This window comes from Macrobrachium nipponense, chromosome 21 (genome assembly GCF_015104395.2).
Source record: "Macrobrachium nipponense isolate FS-2020 chromosome 21, ASM1510439v2, whole genome shotgun sequence".
Classification (NCBI taxonomy): Eukaryota; Metazoa; Arthropoda; class Malacostraca; order Decapoda; family Palaemonidae; genus Macrobrachium; species Macrobrachium nipponense.
The window spans coordinates 35,338,583-35,358,127 of NC_087212.1; the positions used below are offsets into that span (position 1 = coordinate 35,338,583).

Below are 19,545 nucleotides of genomic sequence, written 5' to 3' on the forward strand. Positions count from 1 at the left end.
AGTCAATTAAAATGCTATAAATATGTTTGTATAAATCTGTCAGAGAACTACAGAGAACCCAAAAACACACAAAATACCTATCTCACCTACACACCTATTTCAAATTAATTGTAACAAAAAATACAAGCAACATAGGCACCCCGCAAACTTCCAAATTCTACAGTTCTGTCAAAATAATAGCTATTAAAAGTACTAAAACATTATATATGGTAATAGATATATCAATTGGAGGTAAATTTTATGTACATAAAAATTTCCTGATCTAAAAAGACTTAAAAGCAAATGATATACACTGACACATACTAACACATACACAAACTCAAACATCTTGACCAAACTAACCTAAATTTTTTCAAGAAGACCTGCTTCTCGAAGGTACTAAAAAGCTTATCCTCATTAAAATCTCTACCTATAATGGCATCTAGTTTAAGATCCATTCTTCCAACTACGTTAAAATGACGGTTCCTTGCTGATATTAAGCTGGGGCATTCTACTATTGAAATGCTTTACTGTGAGGGGAACAAGACAATCCTCACAAAATGGTTCAGGGTCATTGTTCATTAAAAACCCATGAGTAATCCGTGTGTGGCCGATCCGTAACCTACATAATGCAGTCTCTTTCCGACGGTCCTCTAACATATAAAGCCAGGGATTGATTACATCAGTAAGTTCTCTCATTTTATTATTACTCTCTATTGTCCAATAGAATTGCCAAACTGATTCTACAGTCTTTTTTAATTTCAGGAATGTAGTCTGAACAGGAAATTGCTATACTTTTTGGATTTTTTTTTTTGATGTACCTAACTTAGCCAATTCATCAGCTCGTTCATTTCCAACAATACCAACATGTGAAGGAACCCAGCAGAGGTTAACTGCCTTCTGTTTTTGTTTTGATAAAAAAAACAACCACTCTGTTATTTCCAGTACCACAGGGTGTACTGGATTAAAAGATGCCAAAGCTTCCAAGGCACTCTTGGAATCACTAAAATGGTAAAATTATACTCCTTCTAAAGTTACAATTTTCTTTAGGGCTGTTAAAATGCTAAAAAGTTCAGCAGTAAAACTAGAAACACAACTTGGTAATGCACACTAACACTACTATCAGGGTATACCACTCCAAACCCAACGCCTGCACTGGATTTGGAGCCATCGGTAAAGAATTGCCTTGAGTTATCATGTTTTTCAGCATGGCAAAGGAATTTCTGCTTAAGAATATCACCTGAACATCTGCCTTGCAACCAGAAAACCATTTACAATATTTTTTCACAGAGGGCAACTTCCATGGAGGGAATCTTGAAAATTTTTGCTGGAATTACTTTTCCTTTTATTACATTGAGCTCCTCTATTGCATATTTTACCCTGTATCCAAAAGGCTTTGGATATGAAGCATATTTTTCATAAATACAAAAATTGCCTTTAAAAACAGTATTGTAAGCTAAGGACTCAGGAGTTCTCTGTATGCGGTACCAATATTTCAACAGGGTAAATTTTCTTATCAAATCTAAGGGCAGTTCACTTGCATCCACTAATAAACTAGATATTGGAGAGGATCTAAAGGCTCCTGTTGCAATTCTAATTCCCCCATGATGAACTGCATTCAAAGTATCTAATCTCCTTGTCGTAGCTGATGAGTAGATTTCTGGCCTATATGGCCAATTTTTTTTTGAAGCAACTATTGCTTTATAAACATGTAACAAGTGCTTTCTATCAGCCCCTCAATTTGTATGACCTAAGACTTTTAAAATATCTAAGGCCTTCATGCATTTGACTTTGAGGCTCCTGAGATGAGCTTCCCATGTCAACCTGCTGTCAAAGATGAGGCCTAAAAACTTTGTTTCCTGTACACATGCGAGTCTCTGTCCATTTAAAAACAGATCTGGGTCTATATGAACCCCTCTGATACGGTAAAAATGCATAACAACTGTTTTGGCAGAGGAAAATTTAAAACCATGCTAAGCTGCCCAACTGTTAACTTTATTTATTACCAACTGGAGTTTTCGCTCTGCAACAGACATTTTAGATGCAGCACATGAAATAGATAAATCATCAACGAACATTGTTTGACATTCATCTTTTGGAATTTTTGAGGCTATCCCATTTTATGGCTAAGGCAAACAGAGTGACACTTAACACACTTCCCTGTGGTACGCCCTCCTCTTGTTCTTTCAAATTAGACAGAGTACTACCTACTCTGACTTTAAAATAACGGTTTTTTAAAAAGACTTTAATAAAAAGTGGTAGTTCTCCACGCAGACCAATTTCATGCAAGACTTTCATAATTCCATGCCTCCAGGTAGTATCATACGCCTTTTCTAGGTCAAAGAAAACCGCCACATAATGCTGCTTGGAAGCAAATGCCTGACAAATTGCATTCTCCAAACGTATCAATACATCTGTGCAAGAATGCATACGGCGGCGAAAGCCACACTGAGATGATGATAAAATCTTCTTTGATTCTAAAAACCATACCAACCTAAAAAACATTTACCATTTTTTTCCATAAGTTTACAAAAACAGGAAGTTAAAGCTATTGGTCTATAGCTTGTAGGGACAGATGAATCTTTCCCTGGCTTGACAATGGGTAAAACTGTTGCTATTTCCCAAACACTAGGGTAACATCTCCTTAAAAATTCTATTAATAATACTTAAAATAAAAATTTAGTTTCCTTTGAAGTATTCTTGATCATTTCATATAAAATTTCATCAGGTCCAGGGTGCAGTGTTTTTACTGTTACCAAGAGCAAATAAAATTCCTCCATGGTAAAAGGCATATTATAGATTCAGATTTAAAAGAGGTAAAATCAAGTGTTTCAGACTCTGCTAACACTCTCTCCCTGTAGAATGGAGAATTTTCATCCCTACTTGATATCATTGCAAAATGTTCTGCAAAAACATTGCTTACAGCCTTTGAGTCTGTTATAAAGTCACCGTTGACTTTTAAAACTGGAAGGGGACTAGGATTGTACTTTCCTGCTATTTTCTTAATAACTGTCCAGATCTTGGTCATAGGTGTTTTCCAGGTAATTGTTGATATAAAAAGTGCCCATGATTCTCGTCTGCATGCTTTATTTGCCATCTAAATTTGGCTCGAGCCTTTTTAAAGGAGATCAAGTAGCATTCACAGCGATGTCTTCTGTACCTATTATAAGCGCTCTCATGGCTTTATGTCTTATTTTGCATTGAACATTCCACCATGGAACAGGCTTCCGATGCAATTTTCCACTGGTTTTTGGGGATTGCCTTTTCTGCTGCAAACGTAAAAATCATTGTTAAAATAGAAAACTGCTTCTCCTATTGTTGGCATATTCTTTTGCATCTAGTTCAGTATAACTGAGTTCCTCGAAAAGCCAATTTGGGCCAATTTCTTTATTTGGTACACCACCTAGGCATTCTGTATACTGGCTCATATTTCTCAGTTCTGATGACAATTGGAAAATGATCACTGCCGTATAGATCTTCCAATACCTCCCAGTTGAAGTCAATGAATGTATCGAACTGGTGATAGATAAGTCAATACATGAAAATGCACCAGTCTGAATGTGAAAATGGGTGGGTTTTTCAGTATTCAAAAGGGTCATATCTGAATTTTCTATTGATGATAAGATAAGGTTTCCTCTTTGATTTGTTAAAATGTCACCACAAAGTTCATGTCGACCATTAAAGTCTCCCAATATCAGAAATGGTCGGGGTAGCTGTTCATACAAGTGTGTTAACTGTCGTTCAAGTATTGGGTTATTAGGAGGGAGATACAATGAACAAATTGTGTAAGTCTTTTTTAAGTGAATTTTGACAGCTGCAGCTTGTAATTGAGTTTGCAACTGTATTTTTGAGTGAGCAATATCTCGTCTTACAAGAAGAGCACTTCCACCCGAATTTCCCTGTACGTATAGGGAATTGGGAGTGGAATGCAAAAAACTCTTTAGGAGTAAGCATTTTGTTGTTGCTTAGCATAGTCTCTTGTAGTGCTAAGCATACTGGATTATAAGTATTAATCAAAACATAGTAGCTCTTCATATTTGGCGCGAAGTCCCTGGCAGTTCCATTGTAGTATAGCAGAGAAAGTACCTATTTTCCTAGAGGATGATCCCCTGTCCAAGATCGTTTTATTAGGTTTTTTTCTTCGAAGATGACATCTGAGTTTTGTGACGGACTTTTGGTACAGTTCCAGATGTCGAAGGAGTACTTAGAGGGTCATTTGAATGTACCAAGTGATCACTTATGATGGTACAGGCGGGCCTCGGTTAGCGGCAGGGGTTCCGTTCCTGGCCACCGACGCCAAGCAATTTTCGACGCTGAGCGATTTTAAAGCCTACGGCCGCCGCACACCTTCTTTCGAAACTCTAGACCAGTCAAAGGAGCTGTAATCCCACAACGGCGCAATAAGTAAAATTATATTTATGCAGTATAGTACTATAGAAATTACTGTACAGTACATGTGGGTGTCTAAGTATGTAAAGATATAAGTAAAGTTTTATACAGTGTACAGGTAGCTGTAGTGTTCAGGTTACGATCATTAGTCTTACGACTAGTTCGATTTATGAGAGATCAATTTACAATGGTCTAACTTTATCCATCTTCTAGTTACATAAGTTCAATAACAGCAAAAGAGAATGATGAAAGTATGGTGTTAACGTTATACTCGTTGCGTGAACGTGTACAGCCATGAACAACCGAACGAGAAACTACTTTTTTTTTTTTTTTCTAAGTACAACCGAACTGGATAACATCTGTTTGGCTTGTATTTCGATCATCGTACTACATTGCAACATTACCGTATTTGTTATAAATGGCGTTATGTATAGAATAGACCTGAGATATCTTAATGTAATAACTTTATTCGCTATAGATCAGAGATCAATATAGATTAAAGATCAATCGGGAAATATACCGTTAAATTTAAACCTAGTTATAACTGAAGCTGAGAAAACTGTTCAAGCTGCTAATGACTATTATCGTACATCGGCAACAAGGATAAAACTGCAGTAAACGTCTGCATCACACACAACTGTAGATAAAATTGGGATAAAATCATTTTAATCAAAACTACTGTGCTTGAAAGAACACATTTTACTGTTGGTTTCACGCCGATATAAGATAATAGCGTAAAGTTCGTATTACGATGATATAAAGGATTACGTATTGCGAACGGAATCACGTAATTTTTTACGCAATAAACATGCCGCCAACGTAATCTGTTAACGAAAAAAAATAGTAGTTCACATTCACAACGAGACATATTCAATAAATATTTCCACCTAAAAACATGCTGCATATGGAAAAAAAAAATAACTTTGTCTCATATAAGTCAAGTATATAGATATTCGTTTATGCTAACTAGAAGCAAGAGCATTCGCTCAGAATTGCGTTATGGTGAAACAGACTCGTATTCATCAGCTGATTTCAAACCACAACATTGGCCGCTCCGCGGAATACTGGCTTAAGTTTGCCGTAGTATTTTAAAATACAATAATATGATACATACAATATTCTTGGATACAGTGAAATAATGTATAACTTTTTAAAGGATTTATGGAAAAGATGCGTAATTAATAAAATAACACAATGCATTTTTCGGAACTGGCGGACAAGAACGAACATGAAAAACCACCCCCTTACAACGTGGAGCCTAGTTACAAAGGCTGCCTTAATTTGTATCTTATTTCTGTACAAAAATGAAAATACCTTTACGCAATATGTTTCCATACACATTTTAAACATAAAAGCATAAACATTTGAAAAATCGACACATCGATCGCTAAATTTGCACTTTTTTTTTTTTTTTTAACTCTATATTTTCGGAAGAGCGGCAGACGGCGGCATACAAGAACGAACTTGAAAAAAACATCGTAGTCGATAAGTTGAAGGGGAGTTTCAAAAGCTGCCTTTTTATCATATTTCTGCACAGAAATAAAAATACCCTATTCGTAGTACATTTTCATACACATTTTTAAACATAAAAGCATAAACATTTATAAAATCGACACATCGATGGCTAATTTGCACTTTTTTTAAATCGACATTTTCGGAAGAGGCGGCAGGCGGCGGCTTACAAGAAAGAACATGAAAAAACATCGTATTTGATAACGTGAAGGGCATTTCAAAAGCTTGCCCTTTGTATCATATTTCTGTACAGAAATAAAAATGCCTTTCACGTAATACATTTTCATACACATTTTAAACAAAAGCATGAACACTTATGAATCGACACATCGTAGTTGATAACTTGAAGGGAGTTTCAAAAGCTGCCTTTTTATCATATTTCTGCACAGAAATAAAAATACCCTATTCGTAGTACATTTTCATATACATTTAAACTTAGAAGCATAAACATTTATAAAATCGACACATCGATCGCTAATTTGCACTTTTTTTTAAATCGATATTTTCGGAGAGCGGCAGGCGGCGGCTTACAAGAAAGAAACATGAAAAAACATCGTATTTGATAACGTGAAGGGCAGTTTCAAAAGCTGCCTTTGTATCATATTTCTGTACAGAAATAATAATGCCTTTCACGTAATACATTTTCATACACATTTTAAACAAAAAGCATGAACATTTTATGAATCGACACATCCATAGCTAATTTGCACTTATGTAACTCGATATTTTCGGCATAGAACAGCGTCAGAGGCATATATTTTACCTAATACCTACGTAATAACTCTCCATAAAATTTGTTAATATAATTTGCATAACCTTTATGGTCTGAACGGCATTTCTACATATGTATGAATCGTTAGACAACGGCGCTAGCGGCGCTGGTTACTGAAATTTGTGCCGTAAAGATACCTTTAAATGCCTTATTTTTTTAATGAATATTTTTGACAACCGCCGTAAAACCGATTCGCCGTTGAGTGATTGCGCCGTTAACCGCGGGCCGCCTGTATTTGAAACAGCAGTATCTTTAGTATTATCTTCGACCCTTGCAGTATCTGGTTTATCATTTTCAGCTAGTCTAATTTTATTGTCTAAACCAAGCTGAACTGAGTTTAACATTTTGTTTGCCTTAGGTTCTACATTTGTTGCTGCTGTTTTGTATGATAAGATAGTGGGATACGACTCATTATTTTCCATTAATTCCGATGTTCTATGAGGGTCAGCTGAACCACAGGATGGTGAAGGTTTACTCATTTTTTGTTTTTGAATCAACTTTTTCTACGGATTGTATCTCCTTTACTCAAGGTGCTTGACTTTGTTTTTGATTTCAGGCATTTTTTGTACAGACTCTTCACTTAAAGCTCAAAAGTCTCTTGTTGACAATTTTCCCAGCATCCATTTTTTCTTCTTTATCTTCATTACACTTTTTAAGATTCAATTTCTTTTGTCTTTCCTCATTTCCTTTTACTGCATCTACAAATGACTTCTGGTGTTGAATTTCTGCAAAGTCTTTTGTCTTGCTTCTTTAAAGGTAATGCGCTCTTGAGTCTTGATACAAAGTGTTTTCTTTTTTCAATGAGATATTTGATACATGATTTATGTGCTGCATTATGGTCTCCCCCACAATTAGGGAGCATGGAGTAAGTTCATACAATTCCATGCTCTTTTCTTCCACAGTTAAAACATATGGCTGGTTCATTCCTTTCTTTTTTCCTACATGTTGTTATCAAAATGGCCAAACATTTGGCAATGGAAACATCTTCTGGGAGCGGGAATATACTGTCTAACTGGCAGGTGAAGCCATGCAGCTTTCAGAAATTTAGGGAGTCTCAAACAATCAAAGGTGAGTATCAGAGTAGGGTGTTGGATGTAATATTCCCAATACTTTTTTCTTGATTCGTCTCACATCTACCACCTTTTGATCAGCAAATTCTTTCCGGAGAGTGTCCTCAGAATAATGTAGGAGTTCAGTACTATACACTACTCCTTTAGACTGATTCATTGTTTTGTGAGGAGTGCATTTTGCTGTGCTTCCTTCTACAGCACTAGTCAGCAGTAATTTTTCTACTTTCATCTGGTGATGAAACTTCCACAAGCAAGCTTCCTTCACCTTGAGAGGCTATCTTTGGTTCTCTGCCAATGCATTTTACAATATCTCTATGGACATCAAATATATTCAGTTCTTTTATGCTTTTGTCCAGATCAAGAGAAAGGTATTTATTATAAGTCTCAGGTTCTTGAGATCCAAGTAAAATTCCAATATCAGGATTAGCATTCTGATTTCTATTATTAAATCTGCTATTCTTTCCTCTGTTCTGAACTACATAAGGGCTTGTAGTAACAATCAAAGAATCTTTGATGTTTTCATTGGAGGAGGTTGGGGATGGCAAAGGGAGGTCCTTATCCAAGCCTAAGGTTGTCAACGGTGCCAAAGAGTCGGGGGATCCAGGGGACAATGTACTAGACATATTATCCATGTTAGTTTGAAGGAAAAAAAAAAAAAAAGGGAAAAAAAAAGGGGGGGGGGGGAATATACACACACACACACACAACAACTGCTTGGGAAGACCAACAAGGTATCGCGGGACTAGACAGGGTACCGACATTCTCCACCAATTGGCACACGTAGAAGTTGCTTCCCCACGGTCTGCCCCATACCCTACCCTTTCGGGATAGCACCAACATGCTTGCAGTGGCCCAGGTATAAGCCAATCTGCCTGCTGGGAGTTCTACCCCCGCCCCCACTAATGGGGACAGACTCCCCACTCCAAACATATTGGTGGGCTTCCGGACAAAAGCCAGGAGTCCCATCCCAAAAACCAGCCCCCCCCCTGGATTCCGATGGGCTGATCCCTGGAGATGGTTCGCCCTTAAGATAACAATGGGAAAATCCCCATCACCATCTCTTGGGTCCCCAAACCACCGTATTGGGTGGCGACTCACCACCACACTCCCACAATTAGCTTCGAATGCAAACCCCCTCCAAACCACGAACCCTCCCAGACTCACCCAAGCAGAGAAATTTTTCGAAAGTGGAAATGTCCACGCAAATTAATGCCAAAAGTTTTGTAGGCGTTCCGTCAGGATCCGGCCTTCGCAAACTTGAAGGCAGAATCCCTTACCCCCTCACCACGTGAAGGAACCTACTCGAGGGGTCATGCATGGAAAAGGTGTTCGTTTTTAACTGATGCTAAAAGGTTCATCTTTTGTTAAAAGAAATGATTGTATTTGTGCAAAGTTTACATAAGGTTTGGCTTGGAGAAGTTGAGATATTCTGGTAACTAATCTAACGAAATCAAAGTAACCTAGGCAGGGGGTGACCCCCTGGAACAGTATGCCAAAAAAGGCCTTATCCTTTAGGTTCTAGCAAAATGAACTAATTTTCATCCACAATTTTGCTTTTTTTATATGATTTAGATGACGTCTGGAGATGATTCCCAGGTTTTCAGGAATAATTAAACCAATGTGAACCTAATGTAGGAAATCATAGCTCAGAGTTGGTTGTGTTGGGCTGGTGATGGTAGCCTAACCTAGGGTTCGTTCATAACTTTGTAAGATAATTTAGATGGCGTCTAGAGTAGGTCTAGAGTTGATTTCCAGCATGATCATCATCTGAAGAGTATAAACACCAATTCGAACCTAATTTGGGAATTTCATAGAGCATCTTAGTTTAGGCCTAATCTACTAAAGTGTAAGTTAGCTGTGCAGTGTGGACTGTGGAGGGCTGGGGGTGAGCTAGCCAGGGGTCAGGGGTGGTAGCTTAGGGTTTGTAGAGAAACACTAGGCTAACAAACATTCCATGAGTCTTATATTACACGTATATTTCATATATTTCAGCATGTACCGACAATTCCGTCATAATCGAAACCTTCAGAGCTATCAGCATGGCCACATACGAAGGGTTGTGACAGACCGAAGCAACGCATTCCATGCCATGACAGAGGAAGAATTTCTGATGAGGTTCTGATTAAGTAAATAATGCATGAGTCGTTATCACATTGTTTTTGTGCTTATGTGTCAGGTGATGAGCTATTCGTGAGTGATGTAATGCTCATTTTTACTTACCAAGATAATATTACCAGGATCAAGCATGAATTTATGACTATAGCTGGAATGCCAGGTGTATTTGGGTGCATTGACTGCACTCATATTGCAATTGAGATGCCAAGTCACCCGCGTCCTGAAGTTTTCCACAACGGAAAAGGTTATTTTTCAATTAATGTACAAGCAGTCTGTGGTCCTCAGTTGCAGCTGTACAACATTGTAGCTCGGTGGCCTGGCAGTACACATGACAGCAATATTTTTTAAAATAGTCGACTCTATCAGGAACTCGAAGATGGTATTCTGCCTGGACACCTGTTGGGTGACAGTGGCTATCCATGTCGTGAATATTTGACTCCTCTGACAGCTCCTCATGGCCATGGAGAGAACCGCTATAATGCTTCTCACATAAGAATGTGAAACAATGTTGAGAGAGCATTTGGACTATTAAAAAGAAGATTTGCATGCCTTGGAAAGAAAATGAGGACTTCTATGAGAAACACCAAACACATAATTGTTGCTGCTGCAGTTCTCCACAATTTGGCCATCACCTACAGAGTACCTGAGCCAGATAAAGGGATTTTGACAAAGGAAAAATCTATTTCTGGGGGAAGACCAGTGTCGCCCAGTGAAATGTTCCTTACAGCACTCATTTCTAGGTATAAATAAATGCTAAATATACCAAAGAAAAAAGCCATATGGAATGCCAGAGTTACTACCTCCGGCTCGCTCACCCTCACAGGGTGTCGGTATAGCACAGGAGCGAGTGGAAACCACTATCACAGATTTTGCCAAGATCTCTCCTCTCTCAAAATCCCCCTCTAGAGAGGTGCCGTTACAACGTCTACCTTCTGCTCCCTACTACTACCTCTGCCAAGAGCCTTCATTCCTGAAATACGCACCCAAGCTTGGGCCAGCTAAAGGGTGGGGGAAAGGAAAAGAGAGGGATGGGTTCACTGGGCGACACAGGCCTTCCCCCAAAAATAGACTTTTCCTTTGTCAAAATACCTTTTCTGGGCTCGACCTGTATGGCCCAGTGAAACAGTAACAGAGAATTGGCCATACAAGCTTGGAAATAAAATGTAAACAAAAACTTATATGAGAGGAAAGATAAAAATTCCTTAAAATTATAGTTTTAATAACCAAGGTAAGGATAACAAATTACAAATGGTAAATAGCACCTGATATGACCAAATCCATACTATCACCAGGAAAATGCAACAGGTATGAAACATAAAAACAAACATATTAATGAACATGTACATGTACAGGAGTGGGTTGATGAGCAATCCAGTCCAGAACAAACGGCAGAAAGGCAGGGATTACAAGTGAGGCAGGTAGGTGAGAGTGAGTACCAAAAGATAATTAACAGCAAAATAATAAAATGCAGATTTAGAATTACAGGCAGTTCCCGGGTTACAACAGTCTCGGCTTACGATGTTCCGAGGTTACGACGCTTTTCAATTATATTCATCAGAAATTATTTCCAGGGTTATGACGCACGTTCCAGGGTTACGACGCATGTTCCAGAGTTACGACGCCTACAAACGCTGATCTGGCAAATGAAATATGACACCAAAAATGCAAAATAATCAATATTTAAAGTTTTTATTTAATGAGGAATGCAAGAATGCAGTTTACATAGTTTTGAATGCACCTAAAGCATTAAAAGTAAGGTTTTCTTAGGGTCTTTGACAATGTTCCGGCTTACAACGCGTCTCAAGAACGGAACCCCCGTCTTAACCCGGGGACTGCCCACATAACTAGGCCGTATCAGGGGAGACAATGTTCCCTGCAGCCACTGCCGAATATTTAAGGACCTCGAGAGTTTTCAGATAGTGATGCTTAAATACTGTCAGGGATTTCCAACCCGTATATCTTTTAACCCTCTTACGCCAAAGGGGTATAATAAAAATCGTCTCCCGTATGCCGAGGGGGTCTCGGAGTGAGCGCCGAAGCGGAAAAAATATATTTTTTTTAAATCACAGCGCGCTTAGTTTTCAAGATTAACAGTTCCTTTTTGGCTCCTTTTTTTGTCATTGCCTGAAGTTTAGTATGCAACCATCAGAAATGAAAAAAATATCATTATCATGTATAAATAATGCGATATATAATAGCACAAAAACAAAATTTCATATATAATTGTATTCAAATCGTGCTGTGAGCAAAACGGTTAAATCTAACGAGTTAATTTTTTTTCGTTGTACTGTATACTAAATTGTAATCATTTTGGTATATAACACATTATAAAACAATCAAAGCAACACAGAGAAAATATTATCACAAAATGATGCATGAATTTGTTATGCGCAGACGTAAAAAAATGTTTTTTCAAAAATTCACCATAAATCTAAATATTGTTCTAGAGACTTTCAATTTGTTTCAAAATGAAGATAAATGATTGAATATTACTATACTGTAAGAGTTTTAGCTTACAATTGCAGTTTTCGACTATTTCGGACGAGTTAAAGTTGACCGAATGTCGAATTTTTTTTTATATGCAAATATTTCGAAAATGAGAAAAGCTACAACCTTCAATTATTTTTTGTTGTATTCTACATAAAATTGTGCACATTTTCAAATATAAAACTTTATGTAACGGCTAATTTAAAATGGTGCAAACATTACGACAATCGCACAAAAAAATTTCTGATTTTTTCGGAAGTTACCGCGCGGACGTAAGGAAAATTTTCATAAATTCACCATAAATCGAAATATTGTGCTAGAGACTTCCAATTTGTTGCAAAATGAAGGTAAATGATTGAGTATTACTAGAATATAAGAGTGGTAGCTTAAAATTGCGTTTTTCGACCATTTCGGTAGAGTCAAAGTTGACCGAAGGTTGAAATTTTGGCACTTATCGTTATTTATATGAAAATATTTCAAAACTGATAAAAGCTCCGTGAAATTGTACCAAAGAAAACACCAAGCTGCTGACATATAAAACTATGAGCAATCAAAAGATAACTACCAAAGGGTGCAAATGAAAAACATAGTACAATATAAATCAATATAATAATTATTATATACATATAAATTGTAATCCGTAATTTAAAGGTAATAGACTTAAATTTAAGACATGATAAGCATTAAACCAACAAATTGTTTACAATGTAGCTTGAGAAAGGCACCTATAAACTAAATATTATGTACATATCACATAAATCTGCCCAGTATTAAAAATACGCTACTGGGTTGAGGTAGACTGATAATGAGGCTGGTAGGAAGGAGGATGGAAGGAGAAAAGATAACTACTGCAAACTACTTCCGACCGTAGCAGGGGAAACAGTGTTCCCTACAGCTACCGCCGGAAACTTAAGGTCCTCCAAAGACTTAAGATAGTGGCGTTTAAAAACTGAGGGGGATTTCCAACCGGTATATTTCTTCAGATCTTCGAAGCTCATGTGCTGGAAGAAATTAATTGACGTTGCTATAGCCCTAATGTCATGTACCCGTGGGAATGACTGTGGGTTGGCCTTCTTAATGAAATAAAGAATTTGTTGTCGTATGCCTTTCAGAGAGATGGTGCCACCTTTCTCTCTAATGAACAGAGGCCCTTAGGATTTCATAGAAATCCTATGTAGGAAATCCTTCAATGTCTTCACAAGGCACAGGGATGGGTCCTGTGGGAGCGGAATAAACCTGCAATCCGGAGAAAGTAACACCTCTCCCGAAGATAGGAACTGAATATGACCCGGGTCCCTGGATAAAGAAGACAACTCTGAAATTCTAGCTCCCGAAGCTAGGCTGACTAGAAATAGAGTTTTCCGCAAAAGAGATTGATAGTCATATTCTGAGTTGTTGATATCCGATGCCAACTTCCAAGGACATCGTTTAGGAACCATGACACTGCAGTTGGTCTTTCAACAGGCCTAAGCCTGGCGCAAGCCCTGGGGATTGAGGTAAAGTAAGAATCTGTTAAGTTTATGTCAAACCCGAATTGAAAAATCTTTTTCAAGGCTGATTTAGTTGTGGTTATTGTACTAGCTGCCAAACCTTGTTCAAATAAATTCCTGAAGAAGGTGATAGCTAGATTTGTGGTCATGGTATGAACATTTGATTTATTGAGGAAGACAGCCAGCTTCTTGACTGCCGAATCGTACTGGCGAAGTGTTGACTCTCGCTTATCTGATTCAAAGAACAGGATGTTCTGAGGATCTATGTCCGCACCCCTCTGTGCAGCAAACTTCATGAAGTCCATAAAGTTAGGGTTTTGTGAAGACCTGAGGAATCGAACACAGTCTTCGTTTGGACTTGTTGGGACAGCATAGGCTTTGGCAGCCGATGAGGACTCAGACCTAATTCTATCATTAGAGGAAACCAATTGCTCTTCGGCCAGTTAGGGGCTATGAGAGCCACCTGGCCCTCGAAAGATCTCAACTTGTGCAGAACCTTCAAGAGAAGGTTCACTGGAGGAAAAAGATATATCCTATTCCATTGGTTCCAATCTATGGCCAGTGCGTCCGTGGCGAAAGCCAGAGGGTCCAGGTTGGGAGCCACATAACATGGAAGCTTGTGATTTGATTCTGTTGCAAACAGATCCGCCTCGAGCCCTGGTACCATTTGACGCACCCACCTGAACGACTTGCTGTCCAGAGACCACTCTGACTCCAGAGGAACTGAGCGTGAAAGCGCGTCTGCTACCACGTTCTGAATCCCTGCTAGGTGAGTGGCCGATAGATGCCAACTGTTCTTGGATGCGAGAGAGAAGATGGCTATCATCACGTGGTTTAGATGACTTTATTTTGAGCCTCCCCTGTTTATGCAGTGCACGACTACGGCACTGTCAAGCACCAGCTTAATGTGTGATTTCTTGGCCGGACGAAGTTTCCACAGGGTAAGGAACACTGCCATAGCTTCCAGGACGTTTATATGAAGCTGTTGGAACTGAGGGGACCAAGTTCCTTGTACCTTCCTGTATTGAGAGTATCCCCCCCCCCCCAACCTGTTAGTGACGCATCTGTGTGAATCACTAAGGTCGGAGGGGGAAACTGTAGCGGGGTCTTCTTCGCCTCCGCCCAAGGGTGGAGACGTTTGCGCAGAATCTCCGGGATCGGAGCGAGCCTGTCCCGGGATCTTGCGTTGGCCCTGGAACGCCAAACCCGATTGATGTCCTTGAGTTTGGCTTTCAGAAGTACATCCGTCACTGAGGCGAATTGTAGAGAGCCCAGGATCCTCTCCTGGTTTCTCTGGGACGTCTGTTTGCACTTCAGAAACTGCCTGGTTGCCTTGGCTATCTCTTTCCTCTTTGCCGGAGGAATGGAAGGAGTATGAGAATCCAAGTCACACTGGATGCCCAGCCACTGAAACCGGGACTCCGGAGTCAGGCAGGACTTCCCCCTGTTGATCTTCAATCCGAGATGTTCGAGGAAACAGATCACCTTGTCCGTAGCCTTGTTGCATTCTTTGATGCTTGGCGCCCACACCAGCCAATCGTCCAGATAGGCTACTACCATGATGCCCTGTGACCTTAGTTCCTGCACTACCGTTTCCGCCAACTTCGTAAAGATCCTTGGGGCTATATTGAGCCCGAAGGGCATTACTTTGAAAGTGAAGGCTTGTTTGCTTAACTTGAAGCCCAGAAACGGATGGAAGTGCCGTGCTATCGGGACATAACAGTAGGCGTCTGTAAGATCTATAGAGGTGGTGACGACCCCACGGGGAAGTAAGGTCCGCACCTGAGAGATGGTCAGCATCTTGAACTTTTCGCAGCGAATTGATAAGTTTAGAAGGGACAAGTCTAAGATCACCCTTCGCTTGTCCGAACCTTTCTTTGGAACGCTGAACAAGCGCCCTTGAAATTTATGAGATGTGTCACTGATACTTTTTAGTGCGATAAGAAAGAAATTCGCGCTTGCGCACCTGCGCGCCTGCGTAACGATTGCAAACAAAACAACGCCTTGATCCGTGAGCTCCCAGCATCCCACAAGGCGCGTGATTCAAAAGTTTTCGGCTGGTAGGCCTATAAGTATTTTTCCGTGAATTTTTAAAAATGATATTGTTATGATACAATAAAGTTTGTTCATACTTACCTGGCAGATATATATATAGCTGTATTCTCCTAAGTCTGACAGAATTTCAAAACTTAAGACACACGCAGTGGGAGATCAGGTGGTTAGTACCCATTCCTGCCGCTGGGAGGCAGGTATCAGGAACCATTCCCATTTTCTATTCAGATTTTCAAGAGCCACTGTTTCCTGAGGGGAGGTGGGCGGGTACTTGATTATATATATCTGCCAGGTAAGTATGAACAAACTTTATTGTATCCTAACAATATAATTTTGTTCACGAAACTTACCTGTCAGATATATTTATAGCTGAATCCCAACATTGGAGGTGGGAAGAGACAGAATAGGATTTAGGAAACAAATTACATGCAGATGACTGACATCTTGGTTCCTTACCTGTTAGCATAGCTGACTTCGTGATTACTGTAACCCAAGTCTGCCTCTGCTTTACTAGTCTCCAGCAAGGTAGTGACTTATATAGCTGGTGAGTTCTAGATGATCTGTCAAGGGGGGCGTGACCACAATATGACTAGACCATATTGACCATACTATGACGGCAACGAAGCAAAAAACCACCACCTGACCAAGCCTATCCAAAGTTAATCCCACATAACTTAGGCTAAAGAATGGGAAGTCCGCCTTTGGCGGCCGACCCAACAATCATAAGCCAATACAATATAATTAAAAACTCTCCTAACCATTTTCTACAGGATAAGACAAGTGCTACTTTCTGCTCCCAAGATTGTATCTGCGGAGATGTATGGCCCTAGCGAGCAGCAGTTCTCATATGTTGTCTTCACATCCCTCAGGTAGTGTGAAGCGAACACAGAGTTGCTTCGCCAAAAGGTGGCGCCCAGGATGTCACTGAGTGCCATGTTCTTTTGAAATGCCACCGAGGTTGCGATGGCCCTCGCCTCGTGAGCATTAACTCTCAAAAGTCCAAGATCACCATCTCGACAGGACGAATGAGCCTCCTTGATGGTACTCCTTAAAAAGAACGGCAGTGCGTTCTTTGACATAGGTAAGTCTGGTCTCTTGACGGAACACCACAGATTGTCCGAAGGACCTCGACTCTCTTTCGTTTTTTTAAAATAAAACTTGAGAGCCCTGACAGGGCACAGGACTCTCTCTGGTTCTTGCCCAATAATTTCTGCTATCCCCTTGATCTCGAAGCTCTTGGGCCAAGGGTTGGACAGGTTTTCATTCTTGGCTAAGAACGAAGGGCTTAAGGAACATACTGCATTATGTCCCCTAAACCCTATATGTTTACTGAAGCTTGAACCTTGCTAACCCTCTTTGCTATAGCTAGAGCGGTTAGAAAAATAGCCTTTCTGGTCACGTCCTTTAAAGATGCAGAATGTAAAGGTTCGAAAGGACTCGACATCAGAAACTTCAATACTATGTACATCTAAGTTCCATGACGGAATCTTTGGTTGAGCCACTTTAGAGGTTTCAAAAGACCTCAAAAGATCGTGAAGGTCTTTGTTGTTCGACAGATCTAAACCTCTATGTCTAAAGACCGTCGACAACATACTCTTGTATCCTCTAATCGTTGGGACCGCCAGCTTATCAACGTCCCTCAGATGAAGGAGGAAGTCAGCAATCTGATTCACAAAGGTCGTGGTGGAGAGAAATGCCCTTCTTCCTGCACCATCTCCTGAAGACGGCCCACTTCGATTGGTACACTGCAAGAGAGGAAGCTCTCCTTGCATTGGCAATAGCTCTTGCCACTGGTCTTGAAAAACCTCTCGCTCTGGCCAACTTCTCGATAGTCTGAACGCAGTCAGACTCAGAGCGGAGAGGTTTTTGTGGTACCTCTCGAAGTAGGGCTGTTTGAGTAGATCGACTCTCTCGGGCAGAGTCCTTGGGAAGTCCACTAGGAAGGACATGACCTCTGTGAACCAGTCGCTTGAAAGCCAAAACAGGGTGATCAGCGTCATCCTCGCTCCTTCTGACGCCGCAAACTTCCTGATCACCTCTCCCAAGAGTTTGAACGGGGGAAAGGCGTAGATGTCCATCCCTGTCCAATCCCATAGGATGGCGTCTATTGCTACTGCTCCCGGATCGAGAACCGGGGAGCAGTATAGAGGAAGCCTCTTCGTCTTCGATGTTGCGAAGAGATCTACTAAGGGACGTCCCCATAGTCTCCACAACTCGTGACAAACTTCTAGATGAAGTCTACTCGGTCGTAAGCAGTTGCTGCCGACGGCTGAGAAGATCCGCATGGACGTTCTGAACTCATGCAACGAACCTCATCAGGATCGTTACGTTCCGTGCTTGCGCCCACAGCAGGATCTCTCTCGCTAACTCGAACAGGGACCGAGTGTGTGTTCCTCCCTGATTCTTGATATACGCAAGAGCTGTGGTATTGTCCGAGTTGATCTGGACAACTCGGCCAAAGACTCGTTCTTCGAAGAACTGGAGAGCCAACCGAATTGCTTCCAATTCTTTTAGATTTATGTGCCAGGACATCTGTTCCCCTCTCCAGATGCCCGACACTTCTTCCTTTCCCAGTGTTGCTCCCCAACCCGCAGTGGACGCGTCGGAAAACAACACTAGGTCGGGGCTCAGAAGGCTGAGAGACACGCCTTCTGCCAGCTTTACGGGATCGTGCCACCACTTTAGGCGATCCTTGACCGACTGAGAGATATTCAGAGTCACATCCAGGTCTTCCTTGTTTTTCCAGTTCTCCGCTAGGAAAAACTGGGCGGTCTGAGGGAAACAAACTTCTCCAGCGAGGAAATAGTCCCCAGCAGACTCATCCATTCCCTCACCGAGCATGTTTCCTTCCACAAAAAGGCTGACACTTTTTCTATGCAGTTCTGCTGACGTTCCAAGGATGGAAAAGCTCGAAAAGCCGCTGAATCCATCTGAATCCCCAGATACACGATGGACTGCGTAAGGATCAGATGGGACTTTTCGAAGTTTACCAGAAGTCCTAGGGCCTTCGTCAATTGCAGCATCGTATGAAGGTCCTCCAGACACCTCGACTCCGACGATGATCGAATGAGCCAATCGTCCAGCTAAAGCGAGATTCTTCTCCTTGAGAGGTGAAGCCATTTCGCCACATTCCTCATGAGAAGCGTAAAAACCATCGGTGCTGTGCTTAGCCCGAAGCAGAGAGCTCTGAATTGGAAGACCTGTCCCTTTAAGACAAACCTCAGGTACTTCCTTGACTGAGGATAGATCGGGACGTGAAAGTAGGCGTCTTGGAGGTCTAAAGAAACCATCCAGTCGCCTGGTCTTAAGGCTCCTAGAACAGACTAAGACGTTTCCATCTTGAATTTGTCTTTCTTGACAAAAAGGTTCAGCCTGCTGACGTCCAGGACAGGTCTCCATCCCCTAGACTGCTTCGGTACCAGGAACAACCTGTTGTAAAAGCCTGGGGATTCTAGTGTTAGAACCTGTTCTACAGCTCTCTTCTCGAGCATTTGCTTGAGCAGATCGAACAGAATCTGTTGCTTCGCAGGTTGGTAGGAGGGCGACAGATCTATGGGCTTCGTGCTCAACGGTGGAGTTTTGAGGAATGGGATCTTGTATCCTCTTTCGATGATTTCGAGGGACCAGCTGTCCGTCCCTCTTATTTTCCATGCTTCTGCAAAGGATAAGAGCCTTGCTC

General features: G+C 40.7%; 2 protein-coding genes and 1 pseudogene across 6 annotated transcripts in view; 1 reads left to right on the forward strand and 2 right to left on the reverse strand.

The window, feature by feature from the left end:
• LOC135197915 (glycoprotein-N-acetylgalactosamine 3-beta-galactosyltransferase 1-like) overlaps window positions 1–19,545 on the reverse strand; it is a 497,298-nt gene that overhangs the window by 222,966 nt on the left and 254,787 nt on the right. The window lies entirely within an intron of this gene.
• LOC135197910 (tigger transposable element-derived protein 1-like) overlaps window positions 1–19,545 on the reverse strand; it is a 74,875-nt gene that overhangs the window by 32,198 nt on the left and 23,132 nt on the right. The window lies entirely within an intron of this gene.
• On the forward strand, window positions 9,856–10,640 carry LOC135197452 (putative nuclease HARBI1; annotated as a pseudogene).